The sequence below is a fragment of the Zalophus californianus genome, chromosome 3 (genome assembly GCF_009762305.2).
Source record: "Zalophus californianus isolate mZalCal1 chromosome 3, mZalCal1.pri.v2, whole genome shotgun sequence".
NCBI classification, from domain to species: Eukaryota; Metazoa; Chordata; class Mammalia; order Carnivora; family Otariidae; genus Zalophus; species Zalophus californianus.
In genome coordinates, this window is record NC_045597.1 from 116,674,292 (window position 1) to 116,694,553 (window position 20,262).

At 39.7% G+C, this 20,262-nt stretch overlaps 1 pseudogene; it reads right to left on the minus strand.

The window, feature by feature from the left end:
• Window positions 1–2,607: 2,607 nt before the first annotated feature.
• The window catches only part of LOC113920380, a 48,678-nt pseudogene continuing 31,023 nt past the window's right edge, over window positions 2,608–20,262 (minus strand).

Consider the following 20,262-nt stretch of genomic DNA (forward strand, 5'->3'; position numbering starts at 1 on the left):
AGAGATTCGTGACCCAAAAAGGTCAAAACTACTAATAAAGCATTAGTTCACACTCACGTCCTCGGTTCTATTCAACTTTGTAATAAATATTCGGTTGAGCCATATACAACTGCAAATGTGTAACCATTTTGGACCCATAAAATTATAGGTCAATATTATAAGACTCAGCCTAACATCTTAGATCGATTTGTAGGAAGCATGAAAAACTAAGTAAGAAAAAATATGTTGGACCCAGAATCAAATTTGAAAGAAATCTGGGCATTCTGAGGTATGGGATAGAAAGCTATTGCAATGAAAAAGAACAAGGATAAATATAAAATCCTATACTGAGCAGGATAAACATTTTTCAAGTATAGAATAACAGAGCTATTTCACCGTGCAGGTGAAACTCCAAGGATGTAAATGACAATAGGCTCCACACGAGATAATAATGAATGCTAACACAATCTTAGCCTTAGGAGAACCAGAGAGGTTCACCAAGTACTCTCTTCATGCAAGACTTGGTCTCTGGTATTTTTAGATTTACTTTCTCATTCAGTTCTCACAATATTACTTTGAAGTAAGTATTAACGGCTCGATTTTACAGGTGATGAAACCGAGCATCAGAAAAGCCACATTGCTGGTCCATAGCTAGTGTCAGTGATGGAAAATCTAATAAGCATAATTATTAATAATTATTAATAATAATAATCATTGATAAACTTTACTGAGCTTTCTGCAAACAAGGAAGTATGATGAAACACATTACACTATCATTTCATTTAATAATGATATTCATATTGAATAACTCTATTAGGTAAGTATTATTTCCATTTTACAAATGAAAAAATTGTGGTTCAGAGATTGTAACTAGCTTGATGAAGTTCTTCAGACTCCAGCCCCAGACACAAAAGCAAAAACACAGAGAGTATTTAACCAGCTGTCATGATTGAGAAAGGTCAAATCCCTTATTTTATGTGTATCTCCAAATAGTTTTGCTCTTCTGATGAAATTGTGACAGATAGACATGTATAAATCCATCCATGTTTCGGGTTATATAGAACTCTGGGAGATTATATAATAAAATGTTAAATGGCTATGTCTGAGAAGTAGAGTTTGCCGTGATTTTTGACTTTTGTTTGCTCATATTCATGCTCTAAATTTTTAACAGTGAACAACGTATGCTTACTTGAGGCCTAATAATTTTTACAATAAAATAATTTTTAATCCTCCTCATCAGTGAGTCCATTTATTTAAAAAAATAGTATAACTGAACCCATGAATCTGAGTTCAAAAGTGGTACCACAAATGCATGCAAGTTCTCCAATACTCAGACACATCAGTAAAGTATGTGGGAAAAGGTGATAAAAGCTAAATTCGGCATTTAAAAAGCAGATTAGGGGAGCCAGAAGAGTGCTCTGCCTTCCAAATGCATCAGCTCGGGTACTAACTCTTTCTGCAAAACGTCTGGGGGGATGATTCTCCCTGCCGTCATGAAGTCTCCCTGAGCAGGAGGCGGGTGGGGATCGAGGGTGCCCGTGCTGCTCTGAAGAGTGTGGTCACACCCGCGGAGGCAGGGGCAGGGGGGGCAGGGGGCAGGGGGGCGGGGGGGGTTGGGTAGCTGCCTGCAGTGGCTACTTGCAGTGGCTGGAAGCAGCGCAAGGTGAAAGGCAAGCTGTAGTGACACTTACCAGGGGATGAGCCCGAGGGTTGTGCTGGGAAACAAACAAAAGGAGGAAGTAGAAATGAAAGACAGAGTCTGGTAAGAAGTTCAGAGACAAGTAGGAAATTAGGTGTGGGCAAGAAATGGGCAACCAAGGCTTTGGGGGTGAGACAGGAGAAATGGGGAGAAGAGGAGGAGAAGCCAGAAGAAAAGTGGGAGGAACAGAGTGACCCACCTCTCATCACACATCCTCTCCTGATGAGATGAAAACCACCTCCTTCTTGTGCTTGTCTCTTTCACCTAATTCATCTCTCACTTTTCTGGCGTTCCCTTCTCTCTGCCATTTTTCTCTCTTGCTGTGTTGCATCAGATCAAAATCCCTTTTGTCCTGGGAAGCCTAAATAAGACATAAATAGGGAAAGAAAAAGGCTTTGGAAAGAGAGCAAGGGGAGAGGTAAAAAGGTTGTGGAACTGTAGCACGTGCCTCCAGTGAATTAAAAATTTGCAGGTGAAACTACAAATAAATCTTAAGCATGATACAGAAACTCAGGTAGGGCTTGGGGCACTCCTGAACGCTAGTTTAATCCATGGCTCCTCATTTGCCTTCCAATTATTATTTGGGCTGAAAGTTGGACATGTTCACAAGCATGTGTTTAATAAAAACAGACCTGTCATTAGGATTGAATCTCTTGACAAAAACATAATCTTAGAATGTAAATATATATATATATATATATATGTATATGTGTGTATCTGCATTTGGAGGTTTTAAAAATAAGATTATTATTGAGGACAGGGGTCATACAACTACAGCCCAAGGGTCAAATCCAGTACTCCCTCCCCCCTCTTTTTTATAACCATTGAGCTAAAAATAGTTTTTATATTTTTAAATGATTGAAAGAAAAATCTAAAAAGTAATATTTGTGGCACATAAAATCTACATTTCGGGGTCTAAAAATACAGTTTTATTGGAAGAGAGTCACACCACTCTCTGTATTATCTACGGCTGCTTTCACTCTGCAATGGCGGAGTTGTGCAGTGGCAGGAGAGACTCTATAGACCACTGAACGCAGCATATTCACCATCTGGCCAATTACAGGAAGTTTGCCAACCTCTGACTTAGGGAACTGCTTACTGAAAGAGAAAGTGCTTTTTCCTTCATTGATCCTTATGGTCTGAAAGAAATAAGGTACTTCCAAAGGGCCAGGATGTCACTCTTCCCGTGCCTCCCCTTAGATTCCCTACTCTCTTTTCTCCAGTATAGTGCTGTTCCAGAAGAAGTAGGCTATGGGTGTGTTAGTCTGACTTAATTTCTTAAAGATTTTTTTGACCCATAAACAACAGCACCCAGACTATCACCCTGGTGTTATTGTTTCTATTTGGTTAAAAAAGAAAATGGTAAATGAGTGAATAATAAATGAATTTAAATGCCAAATATATTCTGTTTTTGCTTCTCATGTTTACACTTATATTTCTGGAGACTAACACATCACCAAACCAAAGGAAAACCCATCTTCTTCAGATAAACACCCTAGGAGGGAATAAAATTAAGTCTTAATTATTCAGCTCCTGTTTTGTATTTTCTTGAATGACAAAAGTCCTTTCTAGATATTAAGAAAACATTATGCTAAATGAAAATACATGACAACTTTCACAAGAACCTTGAGATTGTCATGCTTAGCCTTGGAGTAATGTTGATGCTCAGAGCAGGAGGCATTGCCAGGTAAATCAGCTACAATTTCAACCCAGGAAGTTGCTGTAGAATTTCCACAACGGAAGATAAACAACTTGGGAAAAAGATGTTGCTTAACCATGTGATTTTCATGTAGTTTACAAGTGTAGGAAGAAGATTTCAGAAATCACAGAAATAATGGACACATAATGATACTCTTTTCCAATTCCTAAGTGAACGCTCACTAAAATTTGCTTACTGAGTTACACAGGAAATCTTATTAACTCAGCATGTAAGTTCAACTAGAAAAATATGTAAGTAATACTTTTTTCTTTTTGAAATGGTAAAAATTCAACACAACTATAGCATCAAATACTTTCTCAGCAACCTTTATAAAGCCTTCTTTTCTATATTCACATTTATTGGGTTTTATGTAGATGAGACCATTGTTTTTATAAACAATGGAAATTGAAGCATGATGTTGATACTGGAAAATGAAAGCCAAAGATATTTTTTCTCTCAATGCATTTGTTTGTTTCCTAAACTGATTGCTCCACAGCATCCATCCCTTAGAACATTTAGGTAAGTAAAATAGTAAATCTATTAAGCAATATCAAAATAATCGTAATTATAAAAATGAATGAAGCTAAAGTGGAAAGTTCAGATGCTGTGTCTCACCCATATAGCCTCAAAATACAATACTGCTAAAAGCTGAGTCACCCCATTAACCGTTAACCTTCCAATTAGAACTTTGGGGGTAACCTTTTGTGTAATTGGTACAATATTTTAAAGTAACCAGTAATTATATAATTTATAAAAGTCTCCATTCATTTTGACAAAGCTACTCAGAGGAGACAGGAATACATGTAATGTAATAGAATAGGCTGATTGTATAAATGGCTTGGCCACATCACCGCTGTTACCATTTGCAGAACAGTAAGTAATGGTTCAGTTCAGTCTAAAGCTCATCACTTCCTGAGTGCTAACATCTTACACTGCTAGTTCAGGTCTGTCTAAGACAACCAGCTGATGATGTCAAATGTAATAGAAAAGTGACATCCCTAGACCCTTACTTAAAATCAGTGTGAAACAAGTTTGTGTTTCAATCCATCAAAAAGAAAATTGCTTTCAAAATAGGGCTGGTGCCATGAATTAAGAGTAAATGGAAGTGGACAGGAAGGATGTTGCTGTAATTTGAGAGGCCCACTGCTGGCCTCCTCACTCATTTGTTGACTCTGTACACAGGGGGTTTGCTGGAGATAATGTCATATTTTATGTAGAAAGTCACATCTAGCTTCCTTGTTACCATTAGTCCAACTACTCTCTTTGCAAACCTTAGAACTATGACACATGGATTACATGAATATTTTCTGATTTGGCACATGCTGTAACTCCTGCATTTAAAATTACATATTTATCTCAAATTGATGTTATTTACGATTGTTCAAACAACCAGAAGATGTCCACAATGATACAAAATAATTCTTAAAAACTAAATGAGGGGGAGGCGGAGCAAGATGGCGGAGGGTAGGAGACCTGGATTTCATCTGGTCTCAGGAGTTCAGCTGAATAGGGATCAAACCATTCTGAACACCTACGAACTCAACAGGAGATCAAAGAAAAGAAGAGCAACAACCCTCTGAACAGAAAAGCGACCACCTTCTGGAAGGTAGGACGTGCGGAGAAGTGAATCCGGGGCGATACTCGGGAGGATAGATGGTGGGGGAGGGGGCCTCCGTGGGCCACTTCTGGCAAGTGATAGAGCCACAGAGCACAAAATCGGAACTTTTAGAAGTCGGCTCCACTGAGGGACATTGCTCTAGTGGCTAAGCGGGGGGTGGAACCCTCACAGGACAGTGTGGTCTCAGGACCCTCGGGGTCACAGAAAGACCGGGGGTGCCTGAGTGCAGCAGAACTCCCAGGTATCGGAGCGGGGAAGCCGGCTGCAGAGACGGAGCCGAGGAGCGGGCACTCAGCTCAGGGTTGCCATAAACTGTGATCGGTGACAGTCGGGCCACTGCTCCTCCAGCAGGGACCCAACAAGTGGCAGATCCGGGGAGACTCCCCTTCCTCCCCCAGAAGGAGTGGCGCGGGAGCGCACCGCAGGGGTCTGCTGGGTTTGGCGACTCCACACGGGGTCGGGTGCCAGAGATAGAAATGCTTGGTCACAGGCCGGGTGAGCACGGAGTGCGGCCGGAGACCGGGGACAAGGGAGTGACTGACTGCTTTTCTCTGGGGGCGCACTGAGGAGCGGGACCCCGAGTTCTCAGCTCCTCCAGGCGGAGATTGGGAGGCCGCCATTTTCACTCTCATCCTCCAACACTGTGCGGAAAGCTTGCAGGGAACAAAAGCTCCCGAGAGAAAACCCGAGCAGATTGCTTAGCCCCCACACGGCAAGGGCGGGGCAATTCCGTCTCTGGCAAAGACATTTGGGAACCACGGCAACAGGCTCCTCCCCCAGAAGATCAGCACAAACAGCCAGCCAAGACCAAGTTTACCCATCAATGAGAACGGGAGAACTCCAGCGCTGGGGGAATAATGCACATAGAATTCATGGCTTTTTTATCATGATTCATTAGTCTTTCAAAGTTAATTTTTTTAACTGGTTTTTTTTTTTGTATTTTTCTTTTTCCCTTTTTCAACCAACATCTTATCAATCTCTTTTTTGAAAAAACATTTTTATTTTTCATTTTTAGAGTTATATTCTATCCCTTCATCGTAGTTACCCTTATCTTTGGCATATATACATAAGTTGTTCTCTCTTTAAAATTTTGAGATAGTTTCTTCTAACATATCAAAATATACCCTAAATCTCTAGTGATGGCTTTGTTCTAGTCTCCTGCCTGATCACATTCTCTCCCCCTTTTTTTTCTTTCTTTCTTTCCTTTTTTTTTAATCCTCTTCTTTCTTTTTTCAAACATCTTATCAATTCCTTTTTTAAAATTTTTTATAATTTTCTTCTTTACATTCATATTCCATCCCTTCATCGTATCAACCCATATTTTGTACATATATAAGTCTTTATTTCTTTAAAATTTTAGGAGGCAATTTCTTCTAAAAGACCAAAATACACCCAAAATCTAGTGTGTGGTACTGATCTATGCACCAGCCTGATCATATTTGATCATATTCTGTTTTTTTTTGGTTTTGTTCTGTTTTTGTTTGTTTTTATCTTTTTCTTTTTTTCTCTCTCTTTCTTTTTTCTTTCTTTCCCTTTCTTTTCCCCTGGTTTCAGGACTTTTCTGATTTGATTAGAGTATATTTTCTGGGGACGTTGTTAACCTGTTAGCATTTTGTTCTCTCATTCATCTTTTCTCCTCTGGACAAAATGACAAGATGGAAAAAATCACCTCAACAAAAAGAACAAGAGGTAGTACCGTCTGCAAGGGACCTACTCAATACGGACATTAGTGCAATGTCAGACCTAGAGTTCAGAATCATGACTTTAAAGATACTAGCTGGGCTTGAAAAAAGCATGGAAGTTATTAGAGAAACCCTTTCTGGAGAAATAAAAGAACTAAAATCTAACCAACTCGAAATCAAAGAGGCTATTAATGAGGTGCAATAAAAAATGGAGGCACTAACTGCTAGGATAAATGAGGTAGAAGGGAGAATCTGTGATAGAGAAGATCATATATAAATATGGAATATATAAATATTTCCATATATAAATATGGAAAATAAAGAAGCTGAGAAAAAGAGAGATAAACAACTACTGGATCACGAGGGCAGAATTCGAGAGATAAGCGATACGATAAGATGAAACAACATTAGAATAATTGGGATCCCAGAAGAAGAAGAGAGGGGCAGAAGGTATACTGGAGCAAATTATAGCAGAGAACTTCCCTAATGTGGGGAAGGAAACAGGCATCAAAATCCAGGAGGCACAGAGAACCCCTCTCAAAATCAATAAAAATAGGTCAACACCCTGACATCTAATAGTAAAACTTACCAGTCTCAGAGACAAGGAGAAAATCCTGAAAGCAGCTCAGGAGAAGAGATATGTAACCTATAATGGTAGAAACATTACATTGGCAACAGACCTATCCACAGAGACCTGGCAGGCCAGAAAGGACTGGCATGATATATTCAGAGCACTAAACAAGAAAAATATGCAGCCAAGAATACTATATCCAGCTAGGCTGTCATTGAAAATAAAGGAGAGATAAAATTCTTCCAGGACAAGCAAAAACTAAAGAAATTTGCAAAGACAAAACCAGCCCTCCAAGAAATATTGAAAGGGGTCCTCTAAGCAAAAAGAGAGCCTAAAAGCAGCATAGACCAGAAAGGAACACAGACAATATACAGTAACAGTCACCTTATAGGCAATACAATGGCACTAAATTCTTATCTTTCAATAGTTACCCTGAATGTAAATGGGCTAAATGCCCCAATCAAAAGACACAGGCTATCAGATTGGATTAAAAAAACAAGACCCATCAATATGCTGTCTGCAAGAGACTCATTTTAGACCCAAAGACACCCCCACATTGAAAGTGAGGGGGTGGAAAACCATTTACCATGCTAATGGACACCAAAAGAAAGCTGGGGTGGCAATCCTTATATCGGACAAATTAGATTTTAAAACAAAGACTGTAATAAGAGATGAGGAAGGACACTGTATCCTACTTAGAGGGCCTATCCAACAAGGAGATCTAACAATTGTAAATATCTATGCCCCTAACATGGGAGCACCCAATTATATAAGGCAATTAATAACAAAAGCAAAGAAACACATTGACAACAATACAATAATAGTGGGGGACTTTAACACCACCATCACTGAAATGGACAGATCATCTAAGCAAAAGATCAACAAGGAAATAAAGACTTTAAATGACACACTGGACCAAATGGACTTCACAGACATATTCAGAACATTCCTTCCTAAAGCAATGGAATACACATTCTTCTCTAGTGCCCATGGAACATTCTCCAGAATAGATCACATCCTAGGTCACAAATCAGGTCTCAACCGGTACCAAAATATTGGGATCATTCCCTGCATATTTTCAGACCACAATGTTTTGAAACTAGCACTCAATCACAAGAGGAAAGTCAGAAAGAACTCAAATACATGGAGGCTAAAGAGCATCCTACTAAAGAATGAATGGGTCAACCAGGAAATTAAAGAAGAATTAAAAAAATTCATGGGAACCAATGAAAATGAAAACACAACTGTTCAAAATCTTTGGGATGCAGCAAAGGCAGTCCTGAGGGGAAAGTATATAGCAATACAAGCCTTTCTCAAGAAACAAGAAAGGTCTGAAATACACAACCTAACCCTACACCTAAAGGAGCTAGAGAACAAACAGCAAATAAAGCCTAAACCCAGCAGGAGAAGAGAAATAATAAAGATCAGAGCAGAAATCAATGAAATAGAAACGAAAAGAACAGTAGAACAGATCAACGAAAGTAGGAGCTTGTTCTTTAAAAGCATTAACAAGATTGATAAACCCCTGACCAGACTTATCAAAAAGAAAAGAGAAATGACCCAATTAAGTAAAATCATGAAAGAAAGAGGAGAGATCACAACCAACACCAAAGAAATACAAACAATTATAAGAACATATTATGAGCAACTCTATGCCAGCAAATTAGATAACCTGGAAGAAATGGATGCATTCCTAAAGATGTATCAACTACCAAAATTGAACCAGGAAGAAATAGAAAACGTGAACAGACCTATAACCACTAAGGAAATTGAAGCAGTCATCAAAAATCTCCCAACAAACAAAAGCCCAGGGCCAGAGGGCTTCCCAGGGGAATTCTACCAAACATTTAAAAAAGAATTAATACCTGTTCTCCTGAAACTGTTCCAAAAAATAGAAATGGAAGAGAAACTTCCAAACTCATTTTATGAGGCCAGCATTACCTTGATTCTCAAACCAGACAAAGACCCCATCAAAAAGGAGAATTACAGACCAATATTCTTGATGAACATGGATGCAAAAATTCTCACCAAAATACTAGCCAATAGGATCCAACAGTACATTAAAAGGATTATTCACCATGACCAAGTGGGATTTATCCCTGGGCTGCAAGGGTGGTTCAACATCCACAAATCAATCAATGTGATACAATATATTAACAAAAGAAAGAACAAGAATCATATGATCCTCTCAATAGATGCAGAAAAAGCATTTGACAAAGTACAGCATCCTTTCTTGATCAAAATTCTTCAGAGTATAGGGAAAGAGGGTACCTACCTCAATATCATAAAAGCCACCTATGAAAAACATACAGCGATTATCATTCTCAATGGGGAAAAACTGAGAGCTTTTCCCCTAAGGTCAGGAACGCGGCAGGGATGTCCACTATCACCACTACTATTCAACATAGTATTAGAAGTCCTAGCCACAGCAATCAGACAACAAAAAGAAATCAAAGGCATCCAAAATGGCAAGGAGGAAGTCAAACTCTCACTCTTTGCAGATGATATGATACTGTATGTGGAAAACCCAAAATACTCCACCCCAAAGCTGCTAGAACTCATACAGGAATTCAGTAAAGTGGCAGGATATAAAATCAATGCACAGAAATCAGTGGCATTCCTATACACCAACAACAAGACAGAAAAGAGAGAAATTAAGGAGTCAATCCCATTTACAATTGCACCCAAAACCATAAGATACCTAGGAATAAATCTAACCAAAGAGGCAAAGGATCTGTACTCAGAAAACTATAAAATAGTCATGAAAGAAATTGAGGAAGACACAAAGAAATGGAAAAACGTTCCATGCTCATGGATTGGAAGAACAAACATTGTGAAGATGTCAACGCTACCTAGAGCAATCTACACATTCAATGCAATCCCCATCAAAATACCATCCACTTTTTTCAAAGAAATGGAACAAATAATCCTAAAATTTGTATGGAACCAGAAAAGACCCCAAATAGCCAGAGGAATGTTGAAAAAGAAAAGCAAAGCTGGCGGCATCACAATTACGGACTTCCGGCTTTATTACAAATCTGTCATCATCAAGACAGTATGGTACTGGCACAAAAACAGACATATAGATCAATGAAACAGAATAGAGCGCCCAGAAATGGACCCTCAACTCTATGGTCAACTCATCTTTGACAAAGCAGGAAAGAATGTCCAATGGAAAAAAGACAGTCTCTTCAACAAATGGTGTTGGGAAAATTGGACAGCCACATGCAGAAGAATGAAACTGGACCATTTCCTTATACCACACACAAAAATAGACTCCAAATGGTTGAAAGACCTAAATGTGAGACAGGAGTCCATCAAAATCCTAAAGGAGAACACAGGCAGCAACCTCTTCGACCTCAGCTGCCCCAAATTCTTCCTAGAAACATCGCCAAAGGCAAGGGAAGCAAGGGCAAAAATGAACTGCTCGGATTTCATCAAGATAAAAAGCTTTTGCACAGCAAAAGAAACAGTCCACAAAACCAAAAGACAACCGAAAGAATGGGAGAAAATATTTGCAAATGACATATCAGATAAAGGGCTAGTATCCAAAATCTATAAAGAACTTATCAAACTCAACACCCAAAGAACAAATGATCCAATCAAGAAATGGGCAGAAGACATGAACAGACATTTTTCCAAAGAAGACATCCAAATGGCCAACGGACACATGAAAAAGTGCTCAACATCGCTGGGCATCAGGGAAATCCAAATCAAAACCTCAATGAGATACCACCTCACACCAGTCAGAATGGCTAAAATCAACAAGTCAGGAAATGACAGATGTTGGCGGGGATGCGGAGAAAGGGGAACCCTCCTACACTGTTGGTGGGAATGCAAGCTGGTGCAACCACTCTGGAAAACAGTATGGAGGTTCCTCATACAGTTGAAAATAGAGCTATCATACGATCCAGCAATTGCACTACTGGGTATTTACCACAGAGATACAAATGTAGGGATCCGAAGGGGTACGTGCACCCCAATGTTTATAGCAGCAATGTCCACAATAGCCAAATTGTGGAAAGAGCCAAGATGTCCATCGACAGATGAATGGATAAAGAAGCAGTGGTATATATACACAATGGAATATTATGCAGCCATCAAAAGGAATGAGATCTTGCCATTTGCAACGACGTGGATAGAACTGGAGGGTGTTATGCTGACTGAAATAAGTCAATCAGAGAAAGACATGTATCATATGCGCTCACTGATATGAGGAATTCTTAATCTCAGGAAACAAACTGAGGGTTGCTGGAGTGGTGGGGGGTGGGAGGGATGGGGTGGCTGGGTGATAGACATTGGGGAGGGTATGTGCTATGGTGAACTCTGTGAATTGTGCAAGACTGTTGAATCACAGATCTGTACCACTGAAACAAATAATGCAATATATGTTAAGAAAAAAAAAAGAAGATAGCAGGAGGGGAAGAATGAAGGGGGGGAAATCGGAGGAGGAGACGAACCATAAGAGATGATGGACTCTGAAAAACAAACTGAGGGTTTTAGAGGGGAGGGGGGTGGGAGGGATGGGTTAGCCTGGTGATGGGTATTAAAGAGGGCACGTTCTGCGTGGAGCACTGGGTATTATGCACAAACATAATCATGAATCCATGGAACACTACATCAAAACTGAATGATGTAATGTATGGCGATTAACATAACAATAAAAAAACTAAATGAGGGAACAATTATTCCTTATCATTTTGCAAGCCACTATTTAAACCTACCTGCTTCATAACTTAAGTGTATCAAATATTAGCATAATGTACATAATTACAAGGTTTGGTTTGGTTTTGATTTCAGAGAGAATGTACCAGAGGTGGGGCTGGGAGAGAGGCAGAGGGAGATGGAGAATCTTAAGCAGGCTCCACACCCAAGGGCGGAGCCTGAGATCATGACCGGAGTCAAAAGATTTTAGATCTTTGTCTAAAATCTTTCCCTCTGTAGGGCTGGCCCGCCAGGCAATCACCATAGCAGTCTCTTTTCCTTCATTATCAAAATACTGAAAATTAGTCTAAACCCGTGGCCCCTGAGGCCTTGGTTTTACTCCTTCACCCCTTACAGTCTGGTTTCTGCTCCACACAGATACCTCTTTTATTGTGATCAAATCCAGCAAAATTTTCTATCCCTCAAATCCCCTTCTTTGTCTGCAAGATTTGAGGTTATTGGCGTCTTGCTTCAATTGTCCTTTCCTCTTTAATATTGTGGCATCAAATGATCTAGATTAAACTGCTAGGTCACTTCCAGTCTCTTCTCAGGACTTCTCCAAAGCTCTCTACTTTCCTCACAGAGAGAATCTCTTTGTCACATCCAGAGTCACACTGCCAACCACCCACTCTAGGCATTTGTCCTGGGATTTCCCCTCATGGTCTTGAACTTAATCTGTCTCATTCTGGTGTCAGCACCCTCTCATCTCGATTTGCTCCTTCTTTGGTGTTTACTTTCTATCAAAGTTATCACCTTCCCCTGGCTCAGTATGTTAGAATCATCTTTTGCATCCTTTAATTCTTTCATTTGCCATGTTATACCATTTGGTGAATCTTGTCCGCTCTGCTTCAGTGAGTGTCTTCACATTTGTCTCTTGCTTCTCATGCTCACAGTTGTCATCCCTGTATGAGCTGTTATTTACTGGCACAAGCTCTTAATTTGCCTCTATGTCTTCAGTTCCTCACTTTTTAGTATTAGTCTATAGGGAATGTTTTAAATTCCTGGCATGTTCAGAGCCTCACCATTTTGCAATTTGCCATTTTCAATGCCTGCAGGGGTACTTTCATTCTGTAACCCTTACCCTAGCAAATAGTCTTTATAAACAAAAAAATCAACCCTAATTCTCAGACTCATGATATTGGGAAGGTTATCAATGAAAATGATAAGCCTGACAGTTGTAATGTTCTCCTAAGCCCTCCAGTCATTGAATAATTCATGTAACCTTTACTTCCTGCTCTCTTCCAGGCTTGCTTGTGGCAGCAACTTATAAAACAGCGGTAGCATCCAGCCCCTGGATTTCCATTCTGACTTCAGCTCAGAAGAGAGCAGACTTGGCCTCCATCCTTGCTTGTTAGTATTATGATAATGCATATTATCCCATTCTTACCTGACCAATGAATAAATAGACAGAAGTCATTTTGAGTTAACTCCAAAGACGCTGGAACCATGAAGTGAAGAACTGAGTTGGAGTCTCTGCAGTTTGGGTTCTCACCAACAGACCTCCTGTCAATGATGCCCCTTTTTCTGGCTGCAATTTAGATGTCAGAGCAGCAAAGATGATGCAACAGTGATGGGAAGGAAGGGATGCTCAGGGCATCCTGCACAGTCTGCTGAGGACATAGCTGGCCCCTGATCTCCCCTTGATATAACTGGTGTCCTGTTGTAACAAGGGCTTCTTAGTTATAAAAAATAAATAATCACTATTTAATGACACGTGGTTGGGATTACTAGTTTTTGTCTTTGGCAAATTTATACAGAGGAATGTTAACCCACATGGCCCGAAAAGAAGGGAATGGGGAATATTCTGACATGGCCCTCATCTTTTGGCAGCTTAGAATGTAGTGATGATTAATTTTATGTATCAACTGACCGGCCACAGGGTACACACATTAAACATTATCTCTGGATGTGTGTGTGAGAGTGTTTCCGGATGAGAAAAGCATTTGAATTGGACTCAGTAAAGTAGTATGCCTTCCCCACTGTGGATGGGCATTATCCAATCTGTTAAGGATGTGAAGAGAACAAAAGCTGAAAAAAAGAGGAATTAGCCTGTTTTTGCTGCTTGTCTCCCTGCTCGAATTGGGATGTCTCTCATTTTCTCCAGCACTGAGGATTTAAACCATTGGTTCCCCTGGTTCTCAGGTCTTCGAACTCGGACTGAATTACCCCAGCAGTCCTCCTGGGTCTCCAGCTTGCGGATAGCAGATTGTGGGACTTCTCAGCTTCCATAATCTTAGAAGCCAATTCATCCTAACAAATTTCCTTTATATAAATAAAATATATTTACACTGCATGTAATATAAATATATTAAAATAAAATTAAAATCTTATAAATCTTCTACTGATTCTGTTTCTCTGAAGAAGCCTGTCTCATATAGATGTAGTGGGAGAAAGGACTATGTTTTTGAATAGAGATCCCCTCTAGGAGCCATATGGAGGGTCCTTGTTAACCCATCCTCTACACTGCCCCCTGCTGAGCTTTCGGCTAATGTTCCTACTGCTCCTTGGCTGGTCTTTTACCAAAGAGCCCGCCCAACTTAACATAGCCACTTCACTCTGGCATTAGAGGACCACCTTACTGTCAAAATCCTTCTGATACCCTAGAGTCTTCTAGAAGCCCTTATATTAAACTCACAGAAGATACGATCACTCAGTTGATCCACTTTAGACTTTGTGTAGACCATTTTTATGGCCCTTTTCTTACACTATAGGTGAAGGAAATAGAAACATACTGCCGATATGCATGTATGTATCACATGATGATGAAAATCACATGCTTTGGAGTCAGACTACCTGGTTTCAAATGCCACCACTTCCAATACTCATTGTGGGACCTTGGGAAAATTATCTGCAAAATGAGAGTGATACTAATAGCACCTACCTCACAAGATTCGGTGAAGATGAATCAAGTCGATATATGTAAAGCATTGACACATCACACAGTGACATGTGCCTCAAGAACCTGTCAGAGTCCCCCATCACCTGGGAGAAGTTTGCTTTCACTTCTCAGGTGTTCTCTCCCCAGTCCCCAGAATTGGGCCTTGGCCGTCATCAGGGTTCTACAAAGAAGACATATGGCAAGGTGAGCTTCCAAGCAGAAAAGTGAGTCATCAAGGGAAGCTGCAAGATGGGGAAGAAATTCGGAGCCCTAGAGGCAGGCCGAGATGAGTTCAAATCCACATCTGCCAAGTTATTCCAGCTCTCAGAACCTGTGTTCTCACATATAGAATAAGATTGTTATAAAGATTTGAGAATGAGGCCCACTCTTATGGTGTAACTTCTAGGGCCCAGGGAGAGCCCTCTCCTCTTCAAAGTGTTCAATAAAGCGAGACATCCCTTTATCAGAAACTAAGATTGATTCCATGATAACTTGGTCGAAAGTTCTCTTTATACCCAGGAGATATAGAAATTGTGTTCTTCAGAAAGCAGGACACTCTGTGATATAGACTCATTCTCTGTCTCTCTGAACAAGAAAGCTGTTTCTTGTTATCTACCTGTAAAGTCCCTTTGCCTCTCATGAAACTACTGTTTTACACTGCATTTGCTTTCCACATACATTGCCAAATTCTCATGTTAAGATTTTTTTAATTTAAAAAAATTAAAAACTTAAATTAAAAAAATTCACGCCTACCTATTATCTTAGAGAAGTGTCTAGCAATTCTGTTAATTCTGAGAAATGCAGTATTACTTCTGGCATCTAAATAGCACTCTTGAAAGAGAGATTTGGGGGCATATTTTCATGATGCCTCACAACCCCTAACAGAGTGTTACTGTTGAGATGTTCTCCGGAGAACCAGTCAGTGGCTGCTTTTCTAAGACAAAATCTCTGTGACCTCAATGTGACCTTTCATGTCTATAAGGCAGATACAATCCAAAAAGCTCAAAGCAAGCAAATACACACACACATACACACGGCTTTATAAACTAACACTGTCTGTAAGAAATTAGGCACAACTAGGGTGCCAGGAGTATGCTCTGACTTTTTACAAAAGTTACTTGAAATTCTGGAGCAGACACAGCATGCTTTCAAAGCTCATCACTCTGCAGAATTTAAAAGGCCTGGAGTTAGATCTTGACACCCTCTATGGTACATGCTGAGTTCAGCTCTTTATTAGAGCCATGGGTATTGATTTTGATCTTTCCATATTTTTAATGTCATCTTGATTTGGATACATGGGTTCTTGTGGGCTGAAATTGATTAGAACTGATGCTAAGAAAAATTATGAAGAAGGCAAAATTTATTTTTATTGGCCTTTCCCATCTTTTTATCAGCACCTTTTCTCCCATGCCCGCTGCTCACACACCAAGTTTCTCAATGCCTTCATGATGTTTAGGGCCCCCATTAATACTGGACCATCCTCCCTGGAAAATACCTCATACCAGCCTTGTGAAATTTATCCATTGAGCGTGGCCATCTCTTAGCCCTTGCTTAGTGACAACTAACCACTATGATTTATGCCATCCGTTCTGATGGGTTAGTGAGTACTTGTCTTAATCAGCTCAGGCTGTTACAACAAGATACCACAGACTTGGTGGCTTAAACAACAGACATTTATTTCTTAGGGTTCTGGAGGCTAGGAAGTCCAAGGTCAAGGAACCCACAGATCCTTGATACGGTGAGTTTGTAAATGGTCATCTTCTTGCTATATCTTTACATGGCAAAGAGCAGAGAGAGAGAGAGAGGAAAGCAATTATCTCTCACCTCTTCTTGTAAGGGCACTAATCCCATCACAAGGCCTCCACATTCATGACCTCATTACCTCCTAAAGGCCTCCCCTTCAAATACCATCACATTAGGGATTAACATATGAATTTCAGGGCAACACAAAAGCTCAGTCCACTGCAGTACTACTATCTTAATGAGCTTTTGCTCTCTCTTCCTAGAGTGAAACTCCTCTGCTCCTTTGAAAAATTAAACTCACCCAACTCAATTTCTCTGAATCTTTCTGAATTCCTTCTAGGAAAAGTTAAACATTATTCTGTGTTCCCATAATACTTTGTATAGGTAGTCTAAGCTATTGCTTATAAGACTTTATTTTATTATTTTATTTTTAAAATTATTTTCGGTGTTTGCATGTCCTTCTTTTCCCATTAAACACTGAAATTTTCAAAGACCAAAATGTCAGCTTTTTTGTTTTTGTTTCCACCACCTAGCATAGAGTATGGCACTTAGTAATTGCTCAATAAATACTTATTGAAAAAAATATATATATAATATATATTTTATATATATATATATATATATATATATAAAACTATAATAACGTGACTTTGAAGTCCTTTCGGTTCTCCTAAGCTATCCAGTCTTTGAGAGTTTAAAGAGAAAACAATCTGGTGTTGATCCACATTAAAGGATACTTTGAGCAGATTATTTTCCTCAGAAACCAGTCTGAGGACAACGGCTTGCTCAGAGTCATAGCCTTTTGTACCACACATACTTTATCATAAAACTTGGAAATGACAGAGCTCCCAACCACAGATTCCTTTGTTCCAACTTTGTCTGATCAGAGTGATTCTGTACTGTTGCTCTCTTTTGTGCCAAAGAAAATTGAGCTATACAATGTTCCCGTCCAAGGACTTGGTTTCCCAACGTCCCTGTGAGTCAACAACAGGTTCTTAAGGCAATGAGGATATATTTTATCATAAAATCTATTCGCTTGCTGGGTCTCTTGTCCTTTTGGAAAATGACAGCAATCAGTGATTCTGAAATCCAGCCAGCTAGAGGGGAGGATGTTTGCAGGCTGCAGGCCTTTCTTCGGTGCTTCCTCCCAGGCATATCACATCAGAAGCCATCTACGCGACCACGCAAACGCAGATGAGAAGAATCCATGGAAAATGAGATATTCTCATCATTCATACAGATGCTATTACTTCCCAGAGTAACAAAAAACAAAAGGATAATGCACCTCAATCCCTCATCATAAAAATTGCCTTATTCCACGTTTTAACATGATGAGAAGAGCATGATGAAAGATATTTGTAGTGGCACTTTACTAGATATTGTTTCTTGTTGCTATAGAAAACTATGTTAAGGGACACCTGGGTGGCTCAGTCGGTTAAGCGTCTGCCTTCAGCTCAGGTCATGATCCCACGACCCTGGGATCGAGTCCCGCATCAGGCTCCTTGCTGAGCAAGGAGTCTGCTTCTCCCTCTCCCTTTGCCTGATGATTCCCCTGCTTGTGCACTCTTTCTCTCTCTCTCTCTCTCTCTCTCTCTGACATATAAATAAATAAAATCTTAAAAACAAAGAAAACCATGTTAAATAACCATTTTTTTTATTTTTGTGGCCCAAGATATGTAATCACAAACATAAGATCTAGACTTTGGTGGGAAGCCAAACACATGTTAAGTTAGCCATGAAAAACACTGATCTTCTTTGAATCATTTGCTTTGGGAAATGTATTTATATAGCTCTTAGATATTTCCAGAAACAAATATAACATGTTGAATTGTGCAATATTAGGGATTACGGTTAAGAAAGACATAATGTAGGTAAAGCAAAGGAGAAAAAAAATCATCTGACTTTACCAACATATTCTGGTTGATCTCAACCCTACCTTTTATTTCCTCTGTTTCTCTTATTTCTCTCCTCTTCCAGATGTCTTTCTTTAACTAATCACTTTGTCTGCATGCTGATTCAGTTAGCTTTATTATCTGATTCCATATGTTTATAATCTTTTGCCTGAAATACTTCTGCTTGAGTTTCTTACATCCCGTTTACTAAATGTCTTTAATTAATTCCTCCAGCTATACTCTTAATCCTATCCTCTCCTAATTTATCCAAGACCCTGCCATCGGTTATTGGCAGATAACAGCCATCTGTTTTTCTCCCTTGGCATATTCTGCTTTCCCCCAAATAGGAAGATGGCAGCCTGAGTGGTCAGATCACCCCACAACTCATTAGCCACGTACGGAATTTTGTACAAGTGAGCTTAATCCTCTGAACTGCAGTTTTCTCCTCAATTTCATCTATTTTTTTCACTACACCCCAGATAAGCAAAAATGTAGAGGGCTTCCAGGGAAGAAACAAGCACTCAGAACTCGTGTCTGAAAAGTGTTTCACCATAGCCCTGGTATACAACAGAACTCCAGGATGGGTGTATGATGCTCAAGAGTAAACCCCAAAATGAGGCTTTACTCCAAGACAAAATGTCTGTTTGGTGCATCTATGTACTCCAGGCTATGCCTGCCCCACAGACGCCCCAACTTGAGGATGACCAGGAGGAGAGAGAAAGCTGCCAGGTCGGAAGGTCCGTGAAGAGACCTCTCAGCAAAGAGCCACCTGGGCCCACCTGAGCACAAAGTGGAGGTCGTACATCCTGGGAGAAAGAGGTACAAGGATAAATCCTTAACTAATCTGACATTTTCTCTTCCATGAGAATTTGAAATAGAAATTACATTGAGTTACAAACAATATCAACATAGTCTAGGTCTCGATTCTCAGTTTCTTCAATGCTTTACTGGTGTCATATTATTCCACTCACATCAGTTTACTCAAACTGCTGCTTCAAGGGTCAGTGATGACCAACACTTCGACGGGACCAGTATCCCTCTCTCTGTCTCATTCTAGGTGGCCTCTTTACAGATGTTGCTCTCCCTTGAGCCTCCCCCCAACCTTACCTCCCTAAAACATTTCTTTTCCCACTGCTACTTCTCCACATTCTCAGGAATCTCTTCTCTTTTCTCCTTTTTGAACAGATTTTTTAACTCTGCAGTTTCTCAGTCCAGTATCATTCTCATCCATGTCTTGCTCCATATTCCTTTCTCACTCTTCACTTTCTCCCAGATAATTCTATATACATACCATTAGGCTTTAATTGTCACCTTTACCCATGGCTCTCAAAAGTTTTAAAGAATTAAAATAACCCAAGAATATTTTTAGAAAACAGATTCCTGGACCCCATCCTCCAGAGAAACTAATCAAGTATTCTGTGATAAGGCCCAGGAATCTTCATTTTTACAAACACCCCAAGACCAGTATCTCTGATAAACAAGTTCTCAGATCACATTTTGAGAAATACTAACCTCTCCTGCTCATGGCTTCCAAGTCCAAATCACGGGTATCTTAATCTGCCTCTTGACTTCTAAATGGATCTTTCCATCTGGCTACTTAATACTTCCATGACTTAAAATGTAATGTAACAGTATGAAAAATAAATTCTAATTCATCCCCCATTTTATTTCCTTGTTTTCTTATTTCCTGTGTTAAGTCAAAATAGTATTGTCATCTTAATCTAGAAATGAGATATTTGCTCTCTTCATCATCTAAGAAGTCATCCAGTCCTTTTAATTTTATCTCCAAAATATCCC